At 40.6% G+C, this 27,071-nt stretch overlaps 1 protein-coding gene and 1 non-coding gene across 3 annotated transcripts in view; one reads left to right on the top strand and one right to left on the bottom strand.

Moving 5' to 3' along the window:
- ACYP2 (acylphosphatase 2) overlaps positions 1-27,071 on the bottom strand; it is a 201,811-nt gene that overhangs the window by 131,229 nt on the left and 43,511 nt on the right. The gene's annotated exons all lie outside the window — the stretch shown is intronic.
- On the top strand, positions 18,083-18,146 carry LOC111524907. Its single transcript, XR_002725907.1, has one exon. It is a non-coding gene; the product is annotated as a U7 small nuclear RNA (small nuclear RNA).

Genomic DNA, 27,071 nt, shown 5'->3' with positions numbered 1-27,071 from the left:
AAGTATTCTAAAACAAGTATTATATTAGAATACAGAACAATTCAGATGTTACAACAGAGACTTAAATAGTGTATTCCTCTGTCCTACAAAAGTTCAGACAGCAGTCCACAGCTGGCAGGACAGCTCAACAACCACCAGGGACACTTGGTCCTTCTGTCTGGTCGCTCTGCCACCTTCAATGTATGGCTTCCATCTCATGGTTCAAGATGGCTGCTCCAATTCCTGTCTTCACATTTCAGCAGGAAAGGGGAAAGAAAACAGCGGTGGGCACACCCTTGCCCTTTAAGGGCATAACCCAGACAATGAATGCATTATTTTCATTGACATCTCATTGGTGGCCATACAAGCTTCAAAGAGGCTAAGAAATACGGTCCTTATGCTAGGGGGATGTCTTAGTTGGTTTGGGCTACTAAACAAAATACCTTAGACTGGGTACTTTATAAACAACACAAACTTATTGCTCATGATTCTGCAGCCAGGAATCCCAAGATTGACACACCAATAGATTCAGTGCCTGATAAGGGCCTGTTCCTCACGGACGGTGCCTTCTATGTATCCTCACATGGTAAAGGGGGTGCGAGAGCTCTCCAAGGCCTATTAAAAGGGTGCTAACCCCATTTGTGAGAGCTCTGCCCTTGGGACCTGATCATCTACCCAAAGGCCCCACTTCCTAATACCATCACATTGGGGACTAGATTTCAACATACGATTTTGGAGGCATACAAACATTCAGACCATAGCAGGGACCATGTGTACAGCTTAAGTTCAGGGCTTCTACGACTAAAGAAAGAAGGGAAGAGTTGCATTTTGGGAAATAACTGGCAGTTTTCTACCACAATATGTATTAGTTTGACAATCAGTAAATTTACAGTAAAAAAGCAAAAACAGACCAGGCATGGTGGCTCACACCTGTAATCCCAGCACTTTGGGAGGCCAAGGCAGGCAGATTACCTGAGGTCAGGATTTCAAGACCAGCCTGGCCAACATGGTGAAACCCCATCTCTACTAAAAACACAAAAATTAGGTGGGCATGGTGGCACATGCCTGTAACCCCAGCTACTCAGGAGGTTGAGGCAGGAGAATTGCCTGAGCCCAGGAGGCAGAGGTTGCAGTGAGCTGAGATCGTGCCACTGCACTCCAGCCTGGCTGACAGAGCGAGACTCTGTCTCAAAAGCAAACAAACAAACAAACAAGCAAGCAAACAAAAAACACAGTTGTTTGCTAATCTGTATACTCCCAGCAGGCTCAGAAAAAACTATTCTTTTTCCTTGTAATTCCTAATAGGATGCAGATGTGAGAGATCTATCCCCTTGTGTATACATTCCATAGAATGGTGTAAGGACCAAAGTCAGGGCAAAGGCTACTGTTACAATGTCTAGTAATACTGCAGTTTAATCAGTGTAATATTAAGTAGTTGCCAGTTGGTTCAACATTTAATGCTCAGATGGTCAGGTAATTTGCTGTCAAGAATCGTAGTCCACGGGGGTCAGCTAACATTATATTTAAAAAGTCACATTCCAGAGGCAGCTTCTACAAATCCTCCTGCTTTGCTAATTGGCATGCTATCTTATCAAAAATAGATTTTTCTTGATGACTTATTAGCATAATAAATGTTCAAAATGGATTATCACTAGTGAAATTAAAAGTATTCAAAATATGTGGATTACACTGGCTGCAGTGGCTCATGCCTGTAATCCCAGCACTTTGAGAGGCCAAGACAGGCAGATCACTTGAGGTTAGGAGTTCAAGACTAGCCTGGCCAACATGGTGAAACCCTGTCTCTACTAAAAATACAAAATAATTAGCCAAGTATGGGAATCAGTGCCTGTATTCCCAGCTACTCAGAAGGCTGAGGCAGGAGAATCGTCTGAACCAGGAGACATAGGTTGCAGTGAGCCAAGAGCCCACCACTGCACTCCAGCCTGGGCAATAGAGCAAGACTCCGTCTCAAAAAAAAAAAAAAAAAAGTGGATTGGCTCAAATGACTTAGAAACACTCACCAATCCTTTCATAAACATGGTATAAGAAGCCAGAGATGCTTATAACATGTACCATGAGAGATAACATCAGAAGGTGCATACTCTAACTGGTCCCATATCCAGCTATTGGTTTCAAAGAAGTTCTGACTAGATGATCTTTCTTGCTCCTAGAATGTCATGTCTACCTTCAATGAGTTTTGCATGTAACATAAATGTTATAGTTTGAATGTGTCCCTTCCTAGATTCAGGTGTTGAAATCTAATGGCTAATGTGATGGCATTAAGAGGTGGGGGCTTTAAAATGTGAATAAGCCATGAGGGCTCCTCTTTCATGAGTGAGATTAAGGCCCTTATAAAAGAGGCTTCTTGCAGAGTTCAGAGCTCTTGCTCTTCTACCTTCTTCCTGTGAGGACACAGCACTCCTCCCCTCCAGAGGAGGCAGCAACAAGGTATATCTTGGAAGCAGAGAGCAGCCCTCATGAGACACTGGACCTGCCAACACCTTGATCTTGGACTCTCCAGCTTCTAGAATTGTAAGAAAATTAATTTTTGTTATTTAAAAATTACTCCATCTCAAGCATTTTGTTGGAGCAGCACAAATAAATTAAGACATCCAGGGCACTGGGACTCCACTGCTCTGGAGAAAGTTTGAATGAACTTCTTTGGTCCACTTCCTAATCAATGCTTGATTAATAAATGTTTTTATAGCAACAGGGAAAGGACTCCCTATTCAATAAGTGTTGCTGAGATAACCCACTAATCATATGCTGAAGACTGAAACTGGACCTCCTTCTTACACCACGCACAAAAATCAACTCAAGATGGATTAAAGACTTAATTGTGAAACCTAAAACTCTAAAAGCCCTTGAAGAAAACCTAGGAAATACCATTCGAGATACAGGCCCTGGCAAAGATGTTATGACAAAAACGCCAAAAGCAATTGCAACCCAACCAAAAATTGACAAATAGGACCTAATTAAACTAAAGCGCTTCCACACAGCAAAAGAAACTATCAACAGAGTAAACAGACAGTTCACAAAATGGGAGAAACTATTTTCAAACCATGCATCTCACAAAAGTCTAACATCCAGAATCTATAAGGAATTTAAATTATTATTTACTGATGCCATTAAAAAGTGGGCAAAGTTCATCAACCAATGAGTGGATAAAGAAAATGTGGTATAGATACATCATGGAATACTACTCAGCCATGAAATGAAATAATGGCCTTCGCGGCAACTTGGATGGTGCTGGAGACCATTATTGTAAATGAAGTAACTCAAGAATGGAAAAACAAATACTGTATGTTCTCATTTATAAGGAAGAGCTAAGCTATGAGGATGCAAAGGCATAAGAATTATATAATGGACTTTGGGGACTCAGGGGGAAGCCCTGGAGTGGGGTGGGGGATAAAAGACTACATATTGGGCACAGTGTATACTCCTCGGGTGATATGTGCACCAAAATCTCAGAAATCACCACTGAAGAACTTATCCATGTAACCAAAAACCACCTGTATCCTCAAAAACTATTTAAAAATTTTTCTAAGTAGGCAAAGGACATGAACAGACACTACTCAAAAGAAGACACATACATACCCAACAAGCACATGAAAAAATGTTCAATATCACTAATCATTAAAGAAACGCAAATCGCTGGGTGCGGTGGCTCACGCCTTTATCCCAGCACTTTGGGAGGCCGAGGCGGGCAGATCACGAGGTCAGGAGATCGAGACCATCCTGGCTAACGCAGTGAAACTCCATCTCTACTAAAAATACAAAAAATTAGCCGGGCGTGGTGGCGGGCGCTGGTAGTCCCAGCTACTCGGGAGGCTGAGGCAGAAGAACGGCTGAACCTGGCAGGCGGAGCTTGTAGTGAGCCGAGATCACGCCATCACACTTCAGCCTGGGCGACAGAGCAAGATTCTGTCTCAATAAATAAATAAATAAATAAATAAATAGAAATGCAAATCAAAACCACAATGAGATACCACCTCATACCACTCAGAATGACTATTAAAAAGTCAAAAAATAACAGATGCTGGTGAGGTTACAGAGAAAAGGGAATCCTTATATACTGCTGGTGGGAGTGTAAATTAGTTCAGCCACTGTGGAAAGCCGTTTGGAGATTTCTCAAATAACTTAAATAGAACTACCACTTGATCCAGCAATCCTATTATTGGGTACATACCCAAAGGAATATCAATCCTTCTAACACAAAGACACATGAAGATGTATGTTCATTGCAACACTATTCACAATAACAAAGACATGGAATCAGCCTAAATGCCTATCCACAGTAGATTCGATAAAGTAAATGTGGTACATATATACCAGGGAATACAAAGCCATAAAAAAGAATGAGATAAAGTCCTCTGCAGCAACATGGATGGAGTTGGAAGCCGTTTTCCTAAACAAACTAATGCAGGAACAGAAAACCAAACTCTTCATGTCCTCACTTGTAAGTGGGAGCTAAACATTGAGGACACATGGACACAAAGAAAGGAACAACAGACACTGGGGCCTACTTGAAGATGCAAAGTGGGAGGAAGGTGAGGATCAATAAACTACCTATTGGGTACTATGTTTATTACCTGGGTGACAAAATCTTATGTACACCAAACCCCCACGATATGCAATTTACCTCTAGAACCCCCCCAATGTATCCCTGAAACTAACAGGTTTGTTTTTGTTTTTGCTTTTTTTGAGACAGAGTCTCGCTCTGTCGCCCAGGCTGGAGTGCAGTGGCCGGATCTCAGCTCACTGCAAGCTTCGCCTCCTGGGATCCTGCCATTCTTCTGCCTCAGCCTCCCAAGTATCTGGGACTACAGGCGCCTGCCACCTCGCCTGGCTAGTTTTTTGTATTTTTTTAGTAGAGACGGGGTTTCATCGTGTTAGCCAGGATGGTCTCAATCTCCTGACCTCATGATCTGCCCAACTCGGTCTCCCAAAGTGCTGGGATTACAGGCACTAACAGTTTAAAAAAAAAAATACAAAAAATAAAGCTTGTATGTGTGACTGAGTTTTGCCTGAATCTTGTTTTTATTATTACCTGCTAGCTGGTTTGTGAAAGAGTAACTAAACACACTCCCTCAAACCTTGATAGTTATTCTTACTCCTCAAAAAGAACCTGAGTTATGTATGCCAAATTGGTTTAGTCTCAATTTGCAACACACACACTCTGCTAACCAGGCCCAATCTGGGGGATATCAAAAGAGAAGATATGATTCTTATCTTTCCAGAATAATCTATTTATTCAGAATTAGTTTAGGGAAATATTTTACTATTCCGCTTTTGGGAATAAATACATTAATTTCTTCATGGTAAAATTCCTCCCTTTCAAGCTATCAATTCGTTCATTATAATAAACTTGCAGTAAGTGCCAGAAAATCAATGTTCTTCAACAGGGTCAACAGCCTACAACCCACAGACTAAATCTGCCTTTCATCTTTTCTATAATCCACAAGCTAAGAATGGTTTTCACATATTTAAATGATTAGAAAATAATAATATTCACATGGGAAAATTATGTGAAATTCATATTTCAGCATCCATTAATAAAGTTTTTTTGGGACACAGTTTCATCCATTTGTTTACATAGGTCTTTGGCTGCTCTGGTGCTATAGTGGCAGAGCTGAAGTTGCAACAGAGAATGTTTGGCCCCTGAAACCTGAACTATTTGCTATCTGATCCCTCACATAGAAAAAAGTCTGCCGGCCCTTTTCTTGATGATGGGGATATACCACTGAACAAGTCAGCATATAGGCTCAATTCTTATGGGGCTTAGAATCTTGCGGGAGGCAGACGATAAACAAATAGATGTGAAAATATCCAACAACAGTAAGTGCTATGGTGAAAATAAGAATGAAGGGATAGGGACACCAGCAATGTCCTTTCTAGGGATGTGATATTTCAGCTAAGACCCGAATGATGAGAAGGAGGCTACCATGTAAAGATAGGTAAAATGTTCCAGATGAAGTCCCTCAGGGAACTCCTGAAGCTTAAAGTGTAGGGAAGCAAGAAGGTGGGAAATGGGGTGACTGACAGAAGAGTATGCTTACTCTTCATTCCTCTATAGATTGTCAGAGACAGTAACAATCTTTCTGGAACTTGGCAAAAGCCATGGAAGAGTTATTAATAACCACTTGGTCAGTGTAAATGACACAGCATCAGAAGGGAAGAGACTGAGAGATTGCACTATTTCTCTCAGTTCATACCCTGGAAGAAGTAGCAATTAATCTGCAAAATTCCTCTCTATCTCCCCACTTTTCCTCTTTAAAGTATCTGAGAAAAGATGTAACTGAGTGGAAATCAGTTTGGTAACATGTAACCCTTGTACAATGCAAGGTCCATAAGCTATGCTCTTGGCATAGGAGGGAGCCAAGAGATTAGTGGGGTCCGTTCCAAGATGGCCAAAGCTCCGGTCTGCAGCTCCCAGCATAATCAACACAGAAGATGGATGATTTCTGCATTTCCAACTGAGGTACCTGGTTCATCTCATTAGGAATGGTTGGACAGCCCATGGAGGGTGAGCCACAGCCAGGCAGGGAGTTGCCTCCCCTGGGAAGTGCAAGGGATAGGGGGATTTCCCTTTCCTAGCCACGGGAAGCTGTGACAGACTGTAACTGGAAAAATGGGACACTCCTGCCCAAATACCATGCTTTTCCCATGGTCTTAGCAACCAGCAGACCAGGGGATTCTCTCCCATGCCTGGTTTCGCAGGTCCCACGCCCACGGAGCCATACTCACTGCTAGCGTAACAGTCTTAGATCAACCTGTGAGGCTGCAGCCTGGCGCAGGGAGGGGCGTCCACCATTGCTGAGGCTTGAGTAGGTAAACAAAGTGGCCAGGAAGCTCAAACTGGGCGGAGCCCACTGCAGCTCAGCAAGGCCTACTGCCTCCACAAAGCCTACCTCTGTGGGCAGGGCATAGCTGAATAAAAGGCAGCAGAAACTTCTGCAAACTTAAACATCCCTGTCTGACAGCTCTGAAGAAAGCAGTGGTTCTCCCAGCACCACATCTGAGCTCTGAGAATAGACTGCCTCCCCAAGTGGGTCCCTGACCCCCATGTAGCCTAACTGGGAGACACCTCCCAGTAGGGGCCGACAGACACCTCATACAGGCAGGTGCCCCTTCAGAGGAAGGACCAGGCAGCAATATTTGCTGTTCTGCAACATTTGCTGTTTTGCAGCCTCCACTGGTGATACCCAGCCAAACAGGGTCTGTAGTGGATCTCCAGCAAACTCCAACAGACCTGCAGCTGAGGGATCTGACTGTTAGAAGGAAAACTAACAAACAGAAAGGAGTAGCATCAACATCAACAGAAAGGACATTCACACCAAAACCCCATCTGTAGGTCACCAACATTAAAGACCAAAGGTAGATAAAACCACAAAGATGGGAAGCAACCAGAGCAGAAAAGCTGAAAATTCTAAAAACCAGAGCACCTCTTCTCCTCCAAAGGATCGCAGCTCCTCACCAGCAATGGAACAAAGCTGGACAGACAATGACTTTGACAATTTGACAGAAGTAGGCTTCAGAAGGTTGGTAATAACAAACTTCTTCGAGCTAAAGGAGTATGTTCTAACCCATCACAAGGAAGCTAAAAACCTGGGGAAAAGGTTACACAAATGGCTAACTAGAATAAACAGTGTAGAGAAGACCATAAATGACCTGATGGGGCTGAAAATCATGGCACGAGAACTACATGATGCATGCACAAGCTTCAATAGCCAATTCAATCAAGTGGAAGAAAGGCTATCAGTGATTTAAGATCAAATTAATGAAATAAAGCAAGGAGACAAGACTAGAGAAAAAAGAGTAAAAAGAAACAAAGCCTCCAAGAAATATGAGACTATGTGAAAAGACCAAATCTACATTTTATTGGTGTACCTGAAAGTGATGGGGAGAATGGAACCAAGCTGGAAAACACTCTTCAGGATATTAACCAGGAGAACTCCCCAAACCTAGCAAGGCAGGCCAACATTCAAATTCAGGAAATACAGAGACCACCACAAAGATACTTCTTGAGAAGAGCAACCCCAAGACACCTAATTATCAGATTCACCAAGGTTGAAATAAAGAAAAAATGTTAAGGGCAGCCAGAGAGAAAGGTCAGGTTACCCACAAAGGGAAGCCCATCAGACTAACAGCAGATCTCTCGGCAGAAACACTACAAGCCAGAAGAGACTGGGGGCCAACATTCAACATTCTTAAAGAAAAGAATTCTCAATCCAGAATTTCATATCCAGCCAAACTAAGCTTCATAAGTAAAGGAGAAATAAAATCCTTTACAGACAAGCAAATACTGAGAGATTTTGTCATCACCAGGCCTGCCCTACAAGAGCTCCTGAAGGAAGCACTAAACATGGAAAGGAACAACTGGTACCAGCCACTGTAGAAACAAGCCAAATTGTAGAAACCATCAATGCTATGAAGAAACTGCATCAATTAATGGGCAAAACAACTAGCTAACATCATAATAACAGGATCAAATTCACACATAACAATATTAACATTAAATGTAAATGGTCTAAATGCCCCAATTAAAAGACACAGACTGGCAAATTGGATAAAGAGTCAAGACCCACAAGTGTGCTGTATTCAGGATAGCCATCTCACATGCAGAGACATACATAGGCTCAAAACAAAGGGATGGAGGAAGATCTACCAAGCAAATAGAAAGCAAAAAAAAGCAGCGGTTGTAATCCTAGTCTCTGATAAAACAGACTTTAAACCATCAAAGATCAAAAGAGACAAAGAAGGCCATTACATAATGGTAAAGGGATCAATTCAACAGGAAGAGCTAACTATCCTAAATATATATGCACCCAATACAGGAGCACCCAAATTCATAAAGCAAGTCCTTAGAGACCTACAAAGAGACTTAGACTCCTACACAATAATAATGGGGGACTTTAACACACCACTGTCAACATTAGATAGTTCAACGAGATAGCAAGTTAACAAGGATATCCAGGAATTGAACTCAGCTCTGCACCAAGTGGACCTAATAGACATCTACAGAACTCTCCACCCCAAATCAACACAATATACATTCTTCTCAGCACTACATCGCACTTATTCCAAAACTAACCACATAGTTGGAAGTAAAGCACTCCTCAACAAATGTAAAACAACAGAAATTATAACAAACTGTCTCTCAGACCACAGTGCAATCAAACTAGAACTCAAGATTAAGAAACTCACTCAACACCACTCAACTACATGGAAACTGAACAACCTGCTCCTGAATGACTACTGAGTACACAATGAAATGAAGGCAGAAATAAAGATGTTCTTTGAAACCAGTGAGAACAAAGACACAATGTACCAGAATCTCTGGGACACATTTAAAGCAGTGTGTAGAGGGAAATTTATAGCACTAAATGCCCACATGAGAAAGCAGGAGAGATCTAAAATTGACATCTTAACATCACAATTGAAAGAACTAGACAAGCAAGAGCAAACAAATTCAAAAACTAGCAGAAGGCAAGAAATAACTAAGATCAGAGCAGAACTGAAGGAGATAGACACACAAAAAACCCTTCAAACATCAATGAATCCAGGAGCTGGTTTTTTGAAAAGATCAACAAAATTGATAGACTGCTAGCAAGACAAATAAAGAAGAAAATAGAGAAGAATCAAACAGATGCAATAAAAAAGGATAAAGGGGACATCACCACCGACCCCACAGAAATACAAACTACCATCAGAGAATACTATAAACACTTCTATGCAAATAAACTAGAAAATCTAGAAGAAATGGATAAATTCCTGGACACATACACCCTCCCAAGACTAAACCAGGAACAAGTTGAATCCCTGAATAGATCAGTAACAGGCTCTGAAATTGAGGCAATAATTAATAGCCTACCAACCACAAAAAGTCCAGGACCAGATGGATTCACAGCCGAATTCTACCAGAATTCAAAGAGGAGCTGGTACCATTCCTTCTGAAACTATTCCAATCAATAGAAAAAGAGGGACTCCTCCCTAACTCATTTTATAAGGCCAATATCATCCTGATACCAAAGCCTGGCAGAGACACAACAAAAAATGAGAATTTTAGACCAATATCCCTGATGAACATCAATGCAAAAATCCTCAATAAAATACTGGCAAACCAAATCCAGCAGCACATAAAAAACCTTATACACCATGATCAAGTCAGCTTCATCCCTGGGATGCAAGGCTAGTTCAACATATGCAAATCATTAAACATAATCCATCACATAAACAGAACCAAAGACAAAAACCCCATGATTATCTCAATAGATGCAGAAAAGGTCTTTGACAAAATTCAACAGCCCTTCATGCTAAAAACTTTCAATAAACTAGGTATTGATGAAACATATCTCAAAATAATAAGAGCTATTTATAACAAACCCACAGCCAATATCATACTGAATGGGCAACAACTGGAAGCATTCCCTTTGAAAATAAGCACAAGACAGGGATGCCCACTCTCACCACTCCTATTCAACATAGTGGTGGAAGTTCTGGCCAGGGCAATCAGGCAAGAGAAAGAAATAAAAGGTATCCAATTAGGAAAAGAGGAAATGAAACTGTCCCTGTTTGCAGATGACATGATTGTATATTTAGAAAACCCCATCATCTCAGCCCAAAATCTCCTTAAGCTGATAAGCAATTTCAGCAAAGTCTCAGGATACAAAATCAATGTGCAAAAATCGCAAGCCTTCTTATACACCAGTAACAGACAAACAGCCAAATCATGAGTCAACTCACATTCGCGATTGCTACAAACAGAATAAAATACCTAGGAATCCAACTTATAAGGGATGTGAAGGACCTCTTCAAGGAGAACGACTAACCACTGCGCAACAAAATGAAAGAGGACACAAGCAAATGGAAGAACATTTCATGTTCATGAATATGAAGAATCAATATCATGAAAATGACCATACTGCCCAAGGTAATTTATAGATTCAATGCCATCTTCATCAAGCTACCAATGACTTTCTTCAAAGTATTGGAAAAAACTACTTTAAAGTTCATATGGAACCAAAAAAGAGCCTGCATTGCCAAGACAATCCTAAGCAAAAAGAACAAAGTTGGAGGCATCACGCTACCTGACTTCAAACTATACTATAAGGCTACAGTAACCAAAACAGCATGGTACTGGTACCAAAACAGAGATATAGACCAATGGAACAGAATAGAGTCCTCAGAAATAACACAACACATCTACAACCATCTGATGTTTGACAAACCTGACAAAAACAAGAAACGGGGAAAGGATTCCCTATTTAATAAATGATGCTGGGAAAACTGGCTAGCCATAGGTAGAAAGCTGAAACTGGATCCCTTCCTTATACCTTATACAAAAATTAATTCAAGATGGATTAAAGATTTAAATGTTAGACCTAAAACCATAAAAACCCTAGAAGAAAACCTAGGCAATACCATTCAGGACATAGGCATGGGCAAAGACTTCATGACTAAAACACCGAAAGCAATGGCAACAAAAGCCAAAATAGACAAATGGGATCTAATTAAACTAAAGAGCTTCTGCACAGCAAAAGAAACTACCATCAGAGTGAACAGGCAACCTACAAAATGGGAGAAAATTTTTGCAATCTACCCATCTGACAAAGGGCTAATATCTGGAATCTACAAATAACTTAAACAAATTTACAAGAAAAAAACAAACAACCCCATCAAAAAGTGGGTGAAGGATATAAACAGACACTTCTCAAAAGAAGACATTTATGCAGCCAACAGACACATGAAAAAATGATCATCACTGGTCATCACAGAAACGCAAACCAAAACCACAATGAGTTTACCATCTCACACCAGTTAGAAGGGTGATCATCAAAAAATCAGGAAACAACAGGTGCTGGAGAGGATGTGGAGAAATGGGAACACTTTTACACTGTTGTTGGGAGTGTAAATTAGTTCAACCATTGTGGAAGACAGTGTGGCGACTCCTCAAGGACCTAGAAGTAGAAATACCATTTGACCCAGCGATCCCATTACTGGGTATATACCCAAAGGATTATAAAACATGCTACCATAAAGACACATGCACACGTATGTTTACTGCAGCACTATTCACAATAGCAAAGACTTGGAACCAACCCAAATGCCCATCAATGACAGACTGGATTAAAAAAATGTGGCACATATATACCATGGAATACTTTGCAGCCATAAAAAAGGATGCATTCCTGTTCTTTGCAGGGACATAGATGAAACTGGAGACCATTATTCTCAGCAAACTATCACAAGGACAGAAAACCAAACACTGCAGGTTCTCACTCATAGGTGGGAATTGAACAGCAAGAACACAAGGACACAGGGCAGGGAACATCGCACACTGGGGCCTGTCAGTGGGTGGGGGGCTGGGGGAAGGATAGCACTAGGAGAAATACCTAATGTAAATGACAAATTGATGGGTGCAGCAAACCAACATGGCACATGTATACCTATGTAACAAACCTGCACATTGTGCACACGTACCCGAGAACTTATTAAATATAAGAAAAAAGGGATCAGTAAAGTTCAATTTATTCTACTCATCTACATACTGCTCCCACTCCAGATGTGGAAGCTACATTTGTCTCCACATCCTTCACTGTTATGGGTTACACACATTGCTGTGAAAAATCAGTCAGCATGATTGACATTTCATCAATTTTGATGAATCAGGGAAAAGAAGGAAATTCAACCAAGGCCAACACTTTAGCTGGTACAAATGTGTTCATAAACAAAGCACATGATCATATGAAACATCTTTAATTTTATAAGCTTTGCCTCAAGTAACTGATTTTTGTCTCTTAAAGAAGCAAATACATATATATATACACACACACACACACACACACACACACACGTGTGTATTTATATACTTTTTTTAATGACCATGGTTAGAGGGAATATAATTTTTATTTTTCTAGAGAAAAGGTCTCACTCTGTTACCCAGGCTGAAGTGCAGTGGTACAATCATAGCTCACTGCAGCCTCAAACTCCTGGGTTCAAGGGATCCTTCCTGTCTCAGCCTCCTGAGTAGCTGGGACTACAGACACATCCCATCATCCTTGGGTAATTGTATTTTTTATTTTTGTAGAGATGGGGTCTCCCTATGTGGATTAGGCTGATCTTGAACTCCTGGGCTCAAGTGATCCTCCTCCCTCAACCTCCCAAAGTGGTAGGATTACAGGTGTGAACCGCCACACCCAACCCAAGAATATCAATTTTTAAAACCAACATTCCAATTAGTACAGGGAAAGAAAACTGCACCTTTTTAAAGAAAAACCCCTTAGAGAGGAGAAAGAACTGTAATTAGAAAGGTATTAAGAACTAAAAAGCCGTTTTTAACTTGTTTCCTAAGAAACCAAAAAATAGAACTGACAAGTACAACTTCCAAAGAAGCTTAGATTTACTTACTCTATTATTAAAATTTCCAGTTCAAAATTTTTTAGAATTACTAATGGAAGTGGTGAAAAAAAGCTCTTACAGGGAAAAAAACTAAGTTCCTCCAGTTAAATTTGTAATGCTTCTACTAGTGAAAATTGATCTTCATGAACAAACAACAGAGTTGCTCTCAAACAGGTTAATAATAAATATATTTAGCAACCAACACCACATTGTGATTCTTAGACAACCACAAATGACACAAGATAGTCTCCTAAATTTGTGGACTTAACTTTTTGGCATAACATAGCTTTTTGGCAGATAAATTTGCTTAATAGAGAAGATATGCATTTGGCCATCAGGAACTAAAGTTCTTAGTAGGTGGGTAACAGCTCGTCCCCTGATAACATTCCCATATTCCATTTGGTATCTTTGGTATGGGGAAGAAACCTGTGGACTGTATTTCTTTATGTCTGAAGCCCTTCTGAGTGGTTTTATGAGATTAAAATGGTAGTATTTGGGGCTGGACAGCAGACACGAAGGAAGGCCAGCGCCAACCTTTGGGAATGTGCACTCCGGCTCATGCACTCCAGCCTCTCCCCTGTTGATCACGTATGGGGAGGGGGATGTACAAGGTTAACCTTGAGAGGAGCTCTGGCTCAGAGGTCCCGGCGCAGGATCTGTCACATATACACAGAAGGCAGCCCAAAGAGTATGAAATGCCCAGCCCTCCTAATAGTCTTGATAGCCTCCCAGTACAACCAGCCACTCCAGTAAATAAACAAAGTGAGCCTTGGCATTTCCCTGTGACTGACTTAGATGGCGCTGCACCTCACGGGGCAGTGAGGAGGTGATTGTGTCAGGCAGTGGAGAATGACTGAGACCTGCAGCGAGGTCTGCAGGGCACTAAAATCAGATGCTAAGAGACCCTCCTCCCACCTTTGACTGCGTAACTACTTCATTACAGGAGTTCCAGGCCTTCAGATAATAAGGTCCAGAGACCAAAAGTATAAACCATATCCTCCTTCCTTTTGCCTATCCAAATCCTAACCTTTCTTTTTAAAAATCCCTGTGCTTTATGAAGTCATATTACAATCCCTGCCTACAAGACTTTCCCATCTAGCTGGAGATATGAATATGCTTCCAACCGCCTAAGAGATTATGTCTATTCTGTGATTTAAAAAAAACAAAAACAAAACTTTCTTAACAAAAATTTTTGTAACAAGACTTGGAGGTAAAGCTTTTTTCTGTCACCTGGAATTGGCAACCAAGTATCACTAAGTATCACAGAATGCTAAAAGAAGAAATGAACTGGCCAGGCGTGGTGGCTCACGCCTGTAATCCCAGCACTTTGGGAAGCCGAAGTCAGGAGTTTGAGACCAGCCTGGCCAACGTGGTGAAACCCTGTCTGTACTAAAAATACAAAAAAATTAGCCCGATGTGTTGGTGGATGCCTGTAATCTCAGCTCCTAAGGAGGCTGAGGCAGGAGAATCACTTCAACTCAAGAGGTAGAGTTTGCAGTGAGCCAAGGTCGTGCCACTGCACACCAGCCTGGGTTACAGTGAGAGTCTATCTCAAAATAAAAAGAAGAAATGAACAATTGGAGCCAGATTCCTCCTTGAGGGCACCTTAGGACACAACTTACGTAGTTCTAAAACTATGAAAACTGACTGCTGATGCATTAACCAAAAGTCATATAAGAGCATAATGGGGAAATGAGGGAAGGAAAGAGTAGTGTAAGAGTCACATTTTCACCTACCATAACATGACATCAATAGATTTGTCTATCACAGTAAAAAGTCACTAGATAATATCTAAAGTTAATGATTTAAGAGATACCAGTTATTTTGAAATTAGGAGGAATATTCAAAAAAATCACTAAAACTACTGTTGAGGAGTGGGATGGGATGGGTTGAAAAGGCAGTAGTTGCTGGTTTTTAAAATATTTTTAGCACTGTTTGACTCTTAACATGCAGGTATTATTTCATTAATTATTAGAATTATTAAAAAATAAAATTAACTTATAGAAATAGAAGGCAATATTTTTCTCTGGGGAAAAAAAAACATAAGTTTCATGGGCCTTTCCTGTGCGGTGTTTGTCAAAATGTTGTCTAGAGTACATGGATACGGCTGGTAAGTAGTAGCTAGACTTACATCAAATTCCTAGAGGTTGGCCAGGTGAAGTGGATCATGCCTGTAATCCCAGTACTTTGGGAACCCAAGGTGGGAGGGTTGCATGAGGCCAGCCTGGCCAACATACCAAGACCTCCTCTCTCTTAAAAAAAAAATTCCAGAGGCTGAGGATTGTTTATCACATATTTTGATGTAGGATCCAAATGAAGGTGAGAATGTGTGTATTTATTTCAGTAACATCCATAGATTTGAAATTGGAGCCAAAGGGGGATGGGGAGGCTCTCATGGGTGTCCTCTAAGCATCAAACAAACAAATCAAAATCAGACCTAACAAAGAGAAACAACACACCAGGACCCAAGAACGCAAGCCTGCAACTCCAATGGCACTACACAGGCTAATTAGCCCTGGAAGATTCACTGCTCAAATTATCTACTGGAGTCATCAGAAAAACGGCAACCTCTGCTAAATAGCTTCCATCCTGTGGGGGGAAAAGGAAGTGATAAGTATAACATACTTTAGAAAGAATAGCATTCAAAATTATTTAGGTAGAAAAATTCTTCCGTAACACTCCTGATCGGCTCTTTGGGCAGCAAAACCAAGCTTTACAAATCCCAACAGGTTTAAAGGAAAATGATGCCAAAAATAAAGCTTTGGCTCATCTTACCAGTGTTTCACCTCAATTGTCTATTTCACAGGCCATTTAAGTGACAGCATGCACTAAAAATTTTGACTTTGTCATCCTCAGCTATCCAGGAAATGGCAATACTTAAAATTCTATTTCTAATACAATTACAATTAATGTGTTATCTATAATACACCCTCTACAGTGCTCCTGTTTTATCATCCATTTTACATTTTCCCAAGAGATACTTTATGTTCATTTTCACTGATCTCTTTTTAAAATTCATTGGGTTTCTTTAATTAAATGATTACTATTATATCTATTTTAAAATAACTCAGCTGATATATAACAATAATGGCTCTACTATACCTGTCTAAATATTATCCCAGTAATGTATCTGAAATTATATTAATAACACTTCTCTTGGTAATATCGAATTACTTTTTATGGTTTCTAACTCACCATTCATGTGGCTTTTTTCCTTTATTGGACGTTTGGACATAGCACATTCTTTTATTATTTAATTTCATTTTATTTTATTTTGTTTTGAGATGGAGTCTCCTTCTGTGGCCCAGGCTATACTGCAGTGTTGTGATCTCCGCTCACTACAACTTCTGCCTCCCAGTTCAAGCGATTCTCCTTACTCAGCCTCCCGAGTAGCTGGGATTACAGACGTGTCCCACCACGCCTGGCTGATTTTTTTTTTTTTTTTTTTTTTTCAGTAGAGACAGGGTTTCACCATGTTGGCCAGGCTGGTCTTGAGCTCCTGACCTCAAATGATATGCTCGCCTCAACCTCCAAAAGTGCTGGGATTACAGGCGTGAGCTGCTGCGCCTGGCCTGAATACAGATTTGACACAGTGGTTTCGTCTGAAGACAATAGAAAAAGTGAGTATTTTGACAAAACAGTTTTGAGAAATGTACATCAAAGTATAGAAACAATTTTTATAAAAAATGACAGTAATAATTGGGAGGGGGAAATGGGATGGAATGAGGCTCTGGGGTGGCACGGGGTCCAAGAAGAGGATGGAGATTTCTATCTTTCATATTATATAGTAATTTTTTTAAATTGGCTTATTATTTAGAACTTATCAAAATATTCCAGACTCAAAAACAATTCCATCACAGACTGATAAACAATTAGCCATTCTCTCTGAACCTGTTTAGGTATCTCCTACGTAACTCTCTTCCCACTGGATTATTGTTTATGAAAGCCCAAAGTATTTAAATAAAACTATGGATATCATAACATTTCACCCAAATACTTCAGTATACAGCTATAAAAAATAAAGACATTTTCCTACATAACCATGATGATATAACACATAACAAATGTAATACTAATTCCTCAATGTTCTTTCATACCCAAGTCATATTCAAATGCCTCAATAGTTCCTCCCCCAAATGTCTCTTACAAGTTTATCCAAATCAGAAAAAAAATCTGCATCTATATAATATTTGTGATACAAATATAGAAAAATACTACAACTGTGAAATCTAAATGTGTGTATTACACTATTCCCTGTCTTTTCTCTGGATTTGAGATTTTTTGTAATACAATGTCCAAAAGATGAACACCATTATATCTTTTCAGATATGATTATAAATGTAACAGAGGAGGGTATTGTCTAGACTGTGCTACTGGGCCCTGTCCTGTTCAAAGCTGTCATCAATTATTTGGACAATGATATAGAAATGATCCTTATCAAATTTCTCATTTGATGAGCTAGGAGAAATAATGAACATGTTAGATAATTGAATCAAGATCCAAAAACACTTTGACAAACTAAATATAGCAGACTACTGAGGAAATGAGTGGTGATACATTGGATGCCTTTTTATGTTCAGTAAGAGCTGGAGGCAAAAGGTCACAGGTCAATAGACGCCGTAATGAGGAAAGGTCCTACGGATTACCAGTAGCTTTGGTGATGGCCAGATCAAATGGAATTGCCTGAAGCATTAAAAAAAAAAAAAGTTACAGCTCTTTCAGAATTTGTCCAGCAGGTTTTCTGGTTTTTACTGGAAAATACCTCATACACACTAAAAGAAAAACTAAAATAAATTTTAAAATAGAGTCCTTTATCAAGAGGGCCTGCTGCCCTCCTGGCCTGTGAGCTGCATCTGTCAGCCTTGTGAGATGAGCATTGCCAGCGAACTGGGGTGGCAAATGTGAGACTAGGAAATGGAGGTGAGGGGCATGAAAGGTGGGGATACAAAAGCCAAATTGCTATAGAATCTTGAAGTTTCCATCGTTACGGGAAATCTTCAAGGTGAGTAGCAAGGTAGACTAACCATCTTGGCATCGAATTCAAGCACCTGATTGGGTCCACATTCAAGGAATATCTTATCCTGTGTTTGGCGTATTTCACAAGGACAGATGTGTCAGCCAAACTGGAGACGTGGACATGCTAATGAGCAATTTTTTAAAAGTCATAGTACCTGAATGGAGGTCACCTTGGCACTGACAAGGGAAACAGAAGGATCTCAGTTTGTACAAAGGTTAAAATTCTTTATTCAGTCTCAAGAGTTTTCTGGATCAAATCCTCCATTCTGTATGTATACTCTTGCTTCATTCATATGTAATGTCTTGCTTCATTCTGTATGTATACTCTTCTGTGTCTACCCATCCATCTCTCCTCAAGTTCTTGAGGGCAGAGACTATATTACTCATCTTTGTATCCACAGTTCCCAACACTCTGCCTGACATATAGCAGATACTTTATAATATTTGTGGAATGAATAAATGCTTGTCCAGAGGACACAGGTAATAATCAAATGCATCAGCTCATGTTGTATCAGAGACTACATAGCCCTCTGGGTGCTTTCCCACAACAGCATGGCCAAGTGGAGCACACTTAGATCTCCTTGACTGACCAACCAGGTAGTAATTGAGGCTGCACCTAGATAAGAGCATTAAGAATAATGCATCACTAAGCCAATGGACCAGGGTCTGATATTGCTGGATGGTTGTTTAAACTGAATGTAAGACTTTAAACTTTTAGATTGCAGTGTCACATGAGTATGTTTTGGTGGATTAAGGCAGTATGTTTTCTGCAACAAGTCAGGCTGGATAGCTCTGATTCAATATGCTCACATGGGTTTCTGGGACTTTTAGAGAGATAATCCTCTGCAAAATGGCCACTAATCATTGATTTTATATATATATATATATATATATACATATATATATATATACACACACACACACACACACACATACATACATATGTATTCCTTGGATTTCCTACCAGAAGATTACTTCATCCAGAGTCCAACATGCACTGACTTTCCCTTGGCGGGGCAGGGGCAGGGAGGAAACTCACAGGAAGACTGGTTTGCTCTCCTGGCACCCAGTCTCCTCTCCAGTCTAAAGCACTAATGATCAGGTCAGATCAGCTCTGTGAACAATCTTAACATGGATAGGGCATCAGGTGGTATTGCCTTCAAGTGTACTTTCCTCTGTCTCAAGTCTTAGAGGACTTTGGTTGTCTCTGGGGTGTGTGTGTGTGTGTGTGTGTGTGAAAGAGGGAGACAGAAAGAGACAGAGACAGACAGAGACCAGATGACCTCTCAGGTCCCTTCTAGATCTACAATTTTAAGACAATTGTTTTGAAAGTACTAACTAACAATGAATCGCCAGCTTTGGAATTTGTGACTAGCAGTATTCAAAACATATTCATGATTGCAGGAAATAAGGCAGAGGACCCTAAAGAGAGATACAAAAACAAAAAGGTGAATGTGAGTGAAATAATATATCAACTTCAAATCATTAGCAAGGCAATATCACTGAAATCAACTAGTCTATAGTGTCTCCAAGATGGTTAGTTAGAAAGTAAGGCTGTTTCACTACTTACAATAGCAAATAGCAAAGACTTGGAACCAACCCAAATGCCCATCAATAATAGACTGGATAAAAAAAAATATAGCACATATGCACTATGGAATACTATACAGCCATAAAAAGGAATGAGTTCATGTCCTTTGTAGGGACATGGATGAAGCTGAAAGTCATCATTCTCAGCAAACTAATACAGGAACAGAAAACCAAACACCCCAAGTTCTCACTCATAAGTAGGAGCTGAACAATGAGAACACATGTACACAGGGAGGGGAACATCACACATTCGGGCCTGTCACAGGGGTAAGGGGCAAGGGGAGGGAGAGCATTAGGACAAATACCTAATGCCTGTGGGCCTTAAAACCTAGATGACAGGTTGATAGGTGCAGCAAACCATCATGGCACATGTATACCTATGTAACAAACCTGCACGTTCTGCACATGTATCCCAGAACTTAAATTAAAAAAGAAAAAAGAAAAAAAAAGGCTGTTTACCACAGAGGCACCTCAAAAGGACAGACATGTGGTCCCAAACACCCCTGGTTCCCCTTTATATGAATTAATCTTTCTTCTCATTAATCTGTTATATTTTCAGTTTATATTGCCCCTTTCCCAGTTCTCTAATTATATTTCCTGCAGTCTTCTCTCCTATGTACCCAGTGCAGGTGCCTACCAACAAGTGTTTCAGCCTCTAGTCTGTCATTTCAATTCATCCTAAATATTCCATTAATGACTCCTCCTAAGTCATCATCATGATTGGGTCACCCTACCCCCAGCTGAAAGCATTCTTCAATGATTCCTTGGTGCACAAGGGATTAAGTCAAAACTCAAAAACCTGGCAGTTAAATCCTCACCAATCTAGCTCTTAGATAAGAAGTTAAGCTCCATGTCATCTGAACTTCTCCCCAGTTCCTGTATGCATCCATGATTCACTCCTACAAGCTGCACCCTGACCCATGCCATCTCTCTTCCATGGAGCATTCCCCCTCTTTCTCTCTCCTCTGAATGTCTCAGTTCTACACATGCTCCAAAGCCCAAGTCAGATCCCTTTCAGCCATACCAGCCATTAGCTATCCTTTGGTCTTCCGAAGTTCTACCACGCTTCTTTACCATTTCACAGAATACTCCCTATATTGGTAATTAACTTTCACGAGCGTAAGTTTTATTGCCTCAGCTAGACTGGTATCTCAAGGTTAAGGACTTATCCTTTTTTTAAAAAATGTCCTAAAGTGCCTATCACAATGCTCCCTATGGCAGATGCTCAATAAATAATGAAAATAAGTGAATAACATTTTTTTTTGAGACAGTTCTGCTCTTGGTGCCCAGGCTGGAGTGCAGTGGTGCAATCTCGGCCCACTGCAACCTCTGTCTCGTTGGTTCAAGCAATTCTCCTGCCTCAGCCTCCTTAGGAGCTGAGATTACAGGCATCCACCAACACATCCGGCTAATATTTTTGTATTTTTAGTACAGACAGGGTTTCACCACGTTGGCCAGGCTGGTCTCAAACTCCTGACTTCGGCTTCCCAAAGTGCTGGGATTACAGGCGTGAGCCACCGCCCCCAGCCGATAACAAACATTTATGAGCCACTTCTTTTTGTCTCAAATTATTTTGTCTAAAAACATTTTCAAACTTCAGGACTTTCTCTCTGACTTCATAATGCTATGAATGAGTCTCAGTTTTTTTAAATAATGTAATTTTCAAGGGTGCCCACTGCTGACTATAATAGACGGTCTCAGAGACAGATCCTGGCGAACAATACCGTCTTGTAGGATTTAATATGATTGAGTCACTTTCAATTAGACAAGAAAGCCTTACATTCTAGAAATTGTCTCTTCCCACTGTAATTGAAAAGGAAAAACTGACTTTATGTATACTAAATCAAAAGCATATAGACATAAATCATAGATAACTCACATGCAGGCATGGGTATGGCCTTACTATGTGCTATGTGGCCTCGCCACTCAAAATGTGATCCAGGGACAAGCAAAATCCATACTGTTTGGGAGTTCGTTAGAGGCAGAATATCAGGCTCCACCTCAAACTTACTGAATGAGAATTATTTCTTTTAACAAAAGCCCTGGGTGATTTGAAAAGCACTGGACAAACCCAAAATAAGCAAAAGTGACTGTACAGAGGAATTTTTCTTTTATGAGACAGGGTCTCACTCTGGCTCCAGACTGGGGTGCAATGATCACGACTCACCGCAGCCTTGACTTCTCGGGCTCAAGCAATCCTCCCTCCCACCTTAGTTTCCTAAGTAGCTGGGACCACAGGTGTGCACCTCAACAGCCGGCTAACTTTTTGATTTTTGTTGTTGTTTTTGAGACAGGCGTCTCCCGCTGTTGCCCAGGCTGGTCTCCAACTCCTGGACTCAAGCAATCCTCCCACCTTGGCCTCCCAAAGTGCTGGGATTAGAGGTGTGAGCCACCACGCCTGGCCTGTACAGGAGGAAATTTTTTTATGTAGGTTCTGGTGAGAACAGGATTTTTATCCTTTCAAAACAGCCTATACCAGTGGTTCAACACAGGTTGCTGGTCCCCATCCCCAGGGTTTCTGGTTCAGTACACCTAGGGTGGGAGCCAAGAATCTACATTTCTAACAAACTTCTAGGTGATATCCATGGTGCTGCTGCTGGCCTAGGAACCACACCACAGGTTTATACCATTAAAAATAACAGGCCTCGTATTTTGGGGAATTTTACTCCAAGTGCACTTCCAATAGAAGACAGAATACTGAGCTAGTAAAACAGAAAAGAAAAAGAGGCAGCAGCAAAACGTTTCATTTATGTTACAAGAAGGTAGCTGTTAACACTCCTTTGTACACAGTGGGGTAAAAATAGCTGAAGGAATTACTATAGCAACAGCTATAACATCCTTAGAGATTTTCTCTCCTGGCATTATTCATAAAGGGAGACCCATCTTACACGAATTCTATTTCAACTTGGAGACCTGTCACAAACAATAAACATGGGAAACTTATCCCATTCGTCAAACACTATGAGATAAAATACAAATTTAAGATGGATTTGAAAAATGACGCTGTGACGCCTGAATTTGGATTTGGTCCAGCAATTAAACAACAAAAAAGTAAGTTTTTGTCTATATGGCTGTGAAACAACAAGAAAAGGAGAGCTGAGAAAAGTTGAGAATACTTATTATGAAAATTTTTAATGCTTTTTTAAAATCCCAAAATAGCTTCTTCTTTTAAAACAAAGACTTTCCAAATTGTAAATAAAAGAATATATAAAAACCAAAGAGCTCCACCTAGAGTTTGAAAAAAGGGTTATTACTTATACACACAAATAACAAAGCACTATCTACCCTATTGTATCTATATTCTCTTCGTTACTGTTAAAAATATGTATTCTTACAAAATCTTTACAAAAAGGATAACCTTTTAAAGTGTATAATACTGTTAACGTAAAGGAGAACTGACTTTCATGTCTGTAACCTATTTTTCTTCTAAAAATTTGGCAGTTGTATTTGTCACTGTGAATGATCATCTTCAGGCAAATCACTAAAAAGTTAGGATAGAACATATATATCTACTATGTAGCCACAAGTTTTTTAAATAATTAAAAAATTAAAAAGTTGGGATAGTGTTTAAGGCATTCATGGAGATGATAGTTTATGAAATTGATTCAAGAACCCAGTTCTTACCTGAGCTTGCTGTATGTCCTTGAGTAACTCCTCTTCGAATCCTGACTTTTCACATCAATAGGGGTTATATAAGACCAGTGGTTCTCAGACCTGGTTGCTCATTGGAAACACTTGAGATCACTAGAAATCATTTGATGCACGGGTCCCAGCCCCTACGATCACAATTTAATTGTTCTGCTGTGTGGAGTAGGAGGTGTGGGCAATTTAGTTGCCTTGTAAAAGCTCCCCAGGTGATTCTAACATGCAGATTGGCTGTACCATATTGGGTGATCTCCAAGCTGTCTTTCACCCTTAAGCATCTATAGCTCTAGCTCAGTGGCTCTGAAGCTTTCATGTGGATCACAGTCACCTGGAGGGCTTCTGAACTCACACACAGCTGGACCTTACCACTGGCTTTGGATGCAGTAGGCTCAAGGTAGGCCCCAAGAATTTACGTTTCTAACAAGGTGCCAGGTAATGCTGATGCTACTGATTCAAGGTCCTATTTTGAGATCATAGTTCTAGATTATTTTAAAATTACATTTGCCAGTCTCCCAAATTATTCGTACTCTCCTTGATGAAACCACAGTATGATATGGTTAATTAATCTCCTTGATTCTAATCTCCCTTCTTCCAGTTCTTAGCCCATACTTTCAACACAGTTAGTAACCTAACCCACAAATGCTATTGTGTCACTCCCTGGCCTGAAACTTTTCAACAACTCACCATTGCTGACACAAGGACAAATTCACATGACATGCAAAGCTTTTCAGTTTCCAGTAGTCTGTCATCTGCCTATGTTCCAGTCACATGTTCCCAAAACTACAATGAAGGCTCTTTCAGCACAGTGCCTTCGTATCTGACATTCTCTTCTCCTGAAAGGTCCTCATTCCACCTTCTCTTTCTGGCATACTTGTCACCATTCACTCTATAGGCCAGGTACTGTGCAAGGCACTGGGAATTCAAAGAAGAGAAGTTCAAACAATCCCTGCCTTTAAGGAGCGTACGGTCTTGAGAAGTGTAGACGGCATTGTTGAATGGCAAACCCAACACTAGTCTTAATACCTCTCCCCCTTCTCCCTTTCATCCTTATGAGTGGCTGAAAAAGCTAATTACTGCCAGGGATGCACAATAGCACATACATAGAAATCTGCTGCCAGCTTCTGGGAAAGGGTTTCCTTTCCAGATAAAAAGGAAAAGACCCAGAGCCATCCACTCCCCCAGCCTTGAGTGTGGGTGCAACGCTGGAAGCTGAGACAGCCATCTTACAACCATGAGGGAAAGGACAAGAGAATCCCACAGACATGGTCCTGACATTGATGATCAGCTCAACAAGCGCCAGTAGCCACTGACCTCCAGTCTCCCTTATATTTGAGAATAAACTGCCATTGGTCGAGCCACTTGTTTATCAGTTTTCTGTTACTGACAGCTGAAAGCATTCTCTTGGGGTGGAGGTGGGAAGTATCCAGCAAGTCATCCTTTCACAGCAGCTGTGCTAAGTGATGTCAGGAAGCAGAGCACACAGTGAGAGGCTACAACACAGCGAGTGGGGAATGAAAGAGTAGGGAGCAATCAGCAAGGCATGGAGACAAGAAGGAAGCATCCATTCCAGGCAGAGGAAAGAGCTTCTGCAAAAGTCCTCAGGGAGGAAGAGCACTTGTGGCAGAGGACAGAAAAGCCTGCAAGATGAGGAGCAACAGAGGAAGCCGGAAGGAGAGGCAAGGCTTGTCCTGCTCCCCAAGGCAGGAGGAACACTCCTCCCACTGTGCTGCCCCAGAGCTTCATCCCCAAACTCTACCCCCGTCCTTCCACCCTGTTCTAATTTACCTGCCTACCTCTTTCACCCCAGTTAGACTGGACTTTTCACAGCCCCTTTAATCATCTTATGCCCCTTAGCACCTAGCAGAGGGATGTGGAAATACACATAATAAACATTTACTGAATGAAAACATTATCATATAATACTTTAACTATTCAGAAGTATCCTGGCTGGACGCGGTGGCTCGTGCCTGTAATCTCGGGACTTTTGGAGGCCGAAGCAGGTGGATTGCTTGAGCCCAGGAGTTTGAGACCAGCCTGTGCAACATAGTGAGACCCTGTCTCATTAAAAAAAAAAAAAATCCTAAAAGTCATAATCCAATATGAGGGCTGACTTATGAATATTTTTGAAGCCCAGTTCTGTAGCTGAGTTCCACCACCACCCAGGTATGCCACCTTCACATGACTGAATGAGATGCTTGCTGTAGAACCTTATTAGAGTTAAAACAGGTGATCTCAGGCAATATTTACGGATTTTTGATGATTTTTTTTTTAAAGCACAGGGAGCTTGACTTTAGCAGCCCAGTCAAAAGTACCTGCCACAGATGAAGGTCCAACCAGGAGTGGTTTTATAGTAGTATATATGGTTTTATAGTAGTAAACCTATACTATATATACAAAGTATATATACAACTATGTATATACAGAGTTACAATCTGACTCTGAAGAATATCAAACCAAATGTTTAGTTAGCTGACCCTTGCCCCCAAAAAGAGGAAGAGAAATAGAAACTTGCATTATGCATCAAAATATTATCCAAATTTGTTTTCAAACGGTAGGTTTATGGGTGATTTTATTTAATTTCCACTTCTTAATATTTTATAATTCGCTTGATTCACTTAAATTACTTAAATCAATACAATTTTTTTTACTTACAAAAGCACAGAGGAGAGCAAAACTTCCTCAGCCACGAGGCCTTAGTTTACTCAGTATGTTTTGAAAAACGCTTCATACTTTTTATAATTAAAAGTGAATCCAAAGTTTAAATTTAAATTGCAGACAACCTTTGACCCATATCCAGGAATCCACACTTCAAAAATATGGGGAATAGCACATACCTCACATCAGTGGCACGGAGCGCAAGGGAAACAAGGCACAGTATTTTATTGGTTAGAATTGCTGATGCATGGTGGTAATCAAAAGCAGACCATGCTGGGCGCAGTGGCTCATGCCTGTCATACCAGTGCTTTGAGAGGTCAAGGCTGGAGGATTGCTTGAAGCCAGGAGTTTGACAACAGCCTGGGCAACACAGTGAGACCCCATCTCTACAAAAGTAAAATAAGGGCAAAAAGAGGGAAAAAAAAGAAAAGAAAAGCGGGCCGGGTATGGTGGCTCATGCCTGTAATCCCAGCACTTTGGAAGGCTGAAACAGGTGGATCACCTGAGGTCAGGAATTCGAGACCAGGCTGGCCAACATGGCGAAACCTTGTCTCTACTCAAAATACAAAAAAAAAAAAAAAAATTAGCTGAGCGTGGTAGTGGGTGCCTGTAATACCAGCTACTTGGGAGGCTAAGGCAGGAGAATTGCTTGAACCTGGGAGGCTGAGGTTGCAGTGAACGGAGATCGTGCCATCACACTCCAGCCTGGGCGATGGAGCAAGTCTCCGTCTCAAAAATAATAATAATAATAATAATAATAATAATAATAATAATAATAATAATAA

Source organism: Piliocolobus tephrosceles, chromosome 15, assembly GCF_002776525.5.
Source record: "Piliocolobus tephrosceles isolate RC106 chromosome 15, ASM277652v3, whole genome shotgun sequence".
In the NCBI taxonomy this organism is placed as follows: domain Eukaryota; kingdom Metazoa; phylum Chordata; class Mammalia; order Primates; family Cercopithecidae; genus Piliocolobus; species Piliocolobus tephrosceles.
This window is presented reverse-complemented; position numbering and strand designations above follow the sequence as displayed.